The sequence below is a fragment of the Monodon monoceros genome, unplaced genomic scaffold (assembly GCF_005190385.1).
Source record: "Monodon monoceros isolate NGI ecotype Baffin Bay Population unplaced genomic scaffold, NGI_Narwhal_1 Super_Scaffold_11, whole genome shotgun sequence".
Lineage (NCBI taxonomy): Eukaryota > Metazoa > Chordata > Mammalia > Artiodactyla > Monodontidae > Monodon > Monodon monoceros.
The window spans coordinates 26,250,113-26,256,052 of record NW_021703767.1 but is presented as its reverse complement, the minus strand read 5'-3'; the positions used below and the strand labels follow the sequence as shown (position 1 = coordinate 26,256,052).

General features: G+C 39.6%; 1 pseudogene; it reads left to right on the top strand.

Annotated features, from left to right (window-relative positions):
- The first annotated feature begins 4,265 nt into the window (after nucleotides 1-4,265).
- On the top strand, nucleotides 4,266-5,586 carry LOC114890961 (annotated as a pseudogene).
- Nucleotides 5,587-5,940: the final 354 nt, after the last annotated feature.

Genomic DNA, 5,940 nt, shown 5'->3' with positions numbered 1-5,940 from the left:
AAAAAAGTCTCAAATAAACAACCTAACCTACCATCTAAAGGAATTAGAAAAGAAGAACAAACAACTCCCAAAGTCAGCAGAGGGAAGGAAAAATAATAAAGATCAGAGAGGAAATAAAATAATGACCAAAAAATAATAATAGAAAAGATCAATGAAACCAAGATCTGGGTTTTTTTGAACAGATAAATAAAATTGATAAGTCTTTAGCCAGGCTCACCAAAAGAAAAAGGGTGAAGACCCAAATAAACAAAATAAGTAATGAAAGAGGAGAAATTACAACTGATATTACAGAGCTATAAAAAAAATCATAAGAGAATACAATGAATAGTTATATGCCAAAAAATAGGACAACCTAGAAGAAATGCATACATTTCTAGAAACACACAATCTTCCAAGACTGAATCATGAAAAAATAGATAATCTGAACAGACTGATTCCAACTAATAAAACTGAATTAGTAGGGACTTCCCTGGCAGTCCTATGGTTAAGACTCCACATTTCCAGTGCAGGGGACGTCGGTTCTATCTCTGGCTGGGGAACTAAGATCCCACATGCCGTGCAGCATGGCCAAAAATAAAACTGAATTAGTAATCAAAAAACTCCCAGCAAACCAAAGTCCAGGACTGGACAGTTTCACAGGGGCATTCTACCAAACATATAAAGAAAAGCTAATGCCTATCCTTCTCAAACTATTCCAAAAATTGAAGAGGAGGTAACACTCCCCAATTCATTCTTCAAGGTCATATTATCCTGATACGAAAACCAGACAAAGACACTATTAAAAAGAAAATCACAGGCCAATATCTCTGATGAATATAGATGCAAAAATAATCAACAAAATATTAGCAGACTGAATTCAACAATATATAAAAAGAATCATACTCCTTGATCAAGTGGGATTTATTCTAGGGATGCAATATCTGCAAATCAATCAATGGGATACACCATATTAACAAAAGGATGGATAAAAATCACATGATCATCTCAATAGATGCAGAAAAGGCATCTGACAAAATTCAACATCCATTTATGACATAAACTCTCATCAGAGTTGGTATAGAGGGAACATATCTCAACATAATAAAGGTCATATATGACAAACCTACAGCTAACATCATATTCAATGGTGAAAAGCTGAAAGCTTTTCCTCTAAAACCAAGAGCAAGACAAGGATACCCACACTTGACACTTCCATTTAACATAGTATTGAAAGTCCTAGCCACAGCAATCAGACAAGAAAAATAAATAAAAGCATCCAAATAGGAAGGGAAGAAGTAAAACTGTCCCTATTTGCAGATGACATGATACTATATATAGAAAACCCTAAACTCCCCACCAAAAAACTATTAGAATAAGTGAATTCAGTAAAGTTGCAGGATATAAGATTAATATACAATTATTATTTTTAGCTTAAATTTTGGAGTAATTCTTATGCAGCAATAGATAAGTAACATAGAGACTAAAAGAAATATGACAACTAAATGCAATGGGTGACCCTAAATTGGATATTGGAGGCAAGGGAGGATGCTCTAAAGAACATTATTGAACAACTGGCAGAATCTGAATATTGAAAGTATATTAAGTCATAGTACTAAACTTCCTGAATATGATCGTTGGACTGTGGTTACGTGAAGGAATGTCCTTATTAAGAAATACACACTGAAGTATTTAGAAATAAAAGGACATGATATCTGTAACTAACTCTTAGATGGTTCAGGGGAAAATTAATAATAATATATATTATAAATAGAGGCAGTGATAAGTAAATGGCAAACAGCTAATCTGTGAATCTGGATAAAAGATATTTAAGAATTTTTTGTAATTTTCTTGCAAGTCATCTGTAACTTTGAAAGTTTTTTTTTAAAGTTTTTTTCTTAAAATGGTTAAAAGGAGCAATTGGTCATATGTAGTTTAGCCTAAAATGTGTTGTTTCAGTATTTCAAAATGTAATGACTTTTATTTTCCTTAGTAAGAAACAAGAGGTTTTTTGTCATTTAATAATGATAACCTTTCCCCCTCTGGGTGCTTTTAAAACCAAGTACTAGCATAAATATATTGTGTAGAGTGTATTTTCAGGAAGGAATTAGATTTGGATAATTTAGATCAAAATGCTAACTTATAATCTTCCATATTTAAGACCTATACTTATTCTGAACTAGAATGATTTGGACCAAGTAAGGAGACTTGAGAACAAATTGAAGGGTTAATACCCAACTCTAAAGCCTATCTGGTACAAAATGTCAAAATTTGACTTTGGTACCTTCCTGACATCTGTCATCAACTTCATGATGGTCTCGATTGCCACCATACTCTTCCTTTTTCCTATGATTATCCAGGGATATTTTCTGGTTAGAAAATTTCATATTACTTGAATTTTTTACATTTTAATTCTTCACATTTTAAAGCAAGCTTCATGGAAACAATGTAGTCACTGTCTCTCACACATCTCCATTCCTTTTTTCTCCTTTGTCATTCCACTTTCTTACTTTTACCTTCTTTGATCCCTGCTTTCCTTTCCCTTCATATCCTTCTCTACCTTTTTGACATCTTTCTTCCTGGTTCTCCATACTAGCCTCACCTTAGTCTCAGCTTTCATCATCTCATGCTTAGATCACTATAATCATCTCAAAACTGGTCTTCTACCTCTAGGCTCTCCCAACCACCCTATATGTTACAGAAGTATTTATTTTTAGAAATCCAGAACGTATACACTTCTATACTATATCTAGTTTAAGCTTCCCAGGATGGTACTCAAGGTCCTCCAGGACTGGCACCAAATGACTCATACCAGCACCTTAGCTCCCACAATTTCCCGGCACAAAATCTCCCTAGCCATCTAGGTCTTTTTGCTGTCATTTCCTTATCTCTAAGAGACCAAACCAGGTTTTTTCCTCCTTGAGTAACCTGAGAGAGCCTTGTTTCTCTCCCCTTTTACAGCCACCTGTCACTGACATATTTAGGACAAAGGCCAAGAGGTTTAGTTCTACCCAGGAGCAGACACCTAAGACGCCCTGGGCCAAATTGCTTTGGCCCATTTGACATTAGTGCCAGTAGTGTGAACAGTTGCATGAATACTGCAATGCTCCAGCTCCAGTGGGCGCTGTGGAGTCCTTTGGTGTATCCTTCAACACCATGGAAACTTACACAGTCTGAGCATGGCTATAGACTGAAGTGCAGGGGAGTTAATAAATGATGAGGGATGGAAGTCAGTGGATAAAGGCCCCAGCCTCCTCAGCCTTCACTGAAACAATTCTGAGGCACATTCTGTGTGGTTCTACAGATGATCCCCAGAGTAAATGGGCCTCAGTTTTCCACAGTGATTTCCATCTGGGTAGCATACCCTTTACTGTCTTTTTTCCTTGTCCTACTCTGCCCACTCCCTCACTCTGTTTCCTGGGATCAATATCATCATCTTAGATAAATGCACTTGAACTAGCTACATCCAAGTCCTTGCTTAGGCTCTGCTTTTGCAGGAACCCAAGACACAAAACAATACTCATTATTCTTCATTCCTTTATTAATAAAACCCCATGTTTTAGCTGCACCCATGGCCACTTCGTTATAGGTTACGTTTCTCCACCATCTTTGCAACTAAATACGTCTATATGACTTGTTAGCAATGGGCTATAAGAGAACTTATATGCCAAGCCTTGACACTAAAAGAAATACAGATGTGTTTTTCTTTCTCCTTTCCCTGTTTCTGATGGCTGAGATGCAGATACGATGGCAAGAGGTGGAACAGCCATTATGGACACAGAGATAGAAGCTGTCTTTTAAGGATAGACTGATCTGCCCATCCCACTCTGTGATACTTCACTGTGATCTGATACAGGAGAGAAAAATAAACTTCTCTCTTCTTAAGTCAGGGTATTATAGAGATCTCTGTTAAAGTAGCTTAGACAGTATCCTTATGAAGTTTAAGACTTTGGACAAAGTCACACAGCTTTTAAATAGGGATTCTACAACTCAAGCTCTTAGTAAGCCACTCATTTGTTGTGGCTATGTGACATCCCTCCTATGTGTCTATGTGATGGGACAGTAGAAAGATTGAGAAATATTGCATTACCTATGACACTTTCCAGAAGAGAAGATTTACCTCCCTTTTTCCCATGCAAAAGGGGAAGAGTGATTCTGAGTCCCATCAAGAATACAAATAAGGCAGGTTCTCTTACAATGACCACCTAAGAGTTGCGCTGGAAGAAGCGACAACCTTGCCTCCTCCTCTCTGCCATCCGCTCGGCAGCCACAAAACAGAAACTATATGCCAGTGCATTTCCATTGATGCTGGCCAGGGTGGTGTCCAGATCGGCAATGCCAGCTGGGAGCTCTACTGCCTGGAACATGGCATCCAGCCCAATGGCCTGATGCCAAGTGACAAGACCATTGAGGGAGGAGATGACTCCTTCAACACCTTCTTCAGTGAGAAAACTGCTGGCAAGCATGTGCTCAGGGCCGTGTTTGTAGACCTGGAACCCACGGTCATTGATGAAGTTCTCACTGGCACCTACCCCCAGCTCCTCCACCCTGAGCAGCTCATCAGAGACAAGAAAGATGCTGCCAATTACTATGCCCGACATCACTACACCATTGGCAAGGAGGTCACTGACCTCGTCTTGGACCGAATTTGGAAACTGGATGACCAATGCACAGGTCTTCAGGGCTTCTTGGTTTTCCACAGCTTTGGTGGGGGAACTGGTTCTAGGTTCACCTCCCTGCTGATGGAAGGTCCCTCTGTTGATTATGGCAAGAAGTCCAAGCTGGAGTTCTTCATTTACCCAGCTCCCCAGGTTTCCATAGCTGTACTTCAGCCCTACAACTCCAACCTCACCGCCCACACCACCCTGGCATACTCTAATTGTGCCTTCATGGTAGACAATGAGGACATCTATGACATCTGTCTTAGAAACCTTGATATTGAGCACCCAACATATACTAACCTGAATAGGTTGATAGATCAAGTTGTGTCTTCCATCACTGCTTCCCTGAGGTTTGATGGAGCCCTGAATGTTGATCTGACAGAATTTCAGACCTATCTGGTGCCCTATGCCCACATCCACTTCCCTCTGGCTACATATGCCCCTATCACCTCTGCTGGTAGCAGAGATCTCTAACGCTTGCTTTGAGCCAGCCAACCAGGTTGTGAAATGCAACCTTCACCATGGTAAATACATGGCTTGCTGCCTGTTGTACCGTGGCAACATGGTTCCCAAAGATGTCAGTGCTACCGCTGCCACAATCAAGACCAAGTGCGCCATCCAGTTTGTGGACTGGTACCCCACTGGTTTCAAAGTTGACATTAATTACCAGCCTCCTACTGTGATACCTGGTGGAGACCTGGCCAAAGTACAGTGGGCTGCGTGCATGCTGAGCAACACCACAGCCATCGTTGAGGCCTGGGCTCACCTAGACCACAAGTTTGACCTGACGTATACCAAGTGTGCCTTTCCCTGGTATGTGGATGAGGGCATAGAGGAAGGAAAGTTTTCTGAGGCCTGTGAGGACACGGCTGCCCTTGAGAAGGATTATGTGGAGGTTGATGTGGATTCTGTTGAAGGAGAGGGAGAAGAAGAAGGAGAAAAATACTAAAGTGAAAATGTCACAAAGGTACTGCTTTTACAGGGAAGTTTATTCTGTTTTAAACATTGAAAAGTTGTGGTCTGATCAATTAATTTGTATGTACTCATATACAATTACTGACCAATGCTTTATAAATGGACACTTTGTTGCAGACTCAAGCTATCCATTTCTCTGATGGGTCTGAATAAAGTATTTCCTATCTTAAATGAAAAAAAAAATACAAACAAAAATGAAGAAGCCGTGAAGCTATGGAGAAAACTTAAATCTATTGTATTTTTTATAATACCCAAAGAAAAATATTTAATCATAACATGGGCTGAATTGTGCTCCCCAAAATTTGTATATTGAAGTCCTAACCCCCCG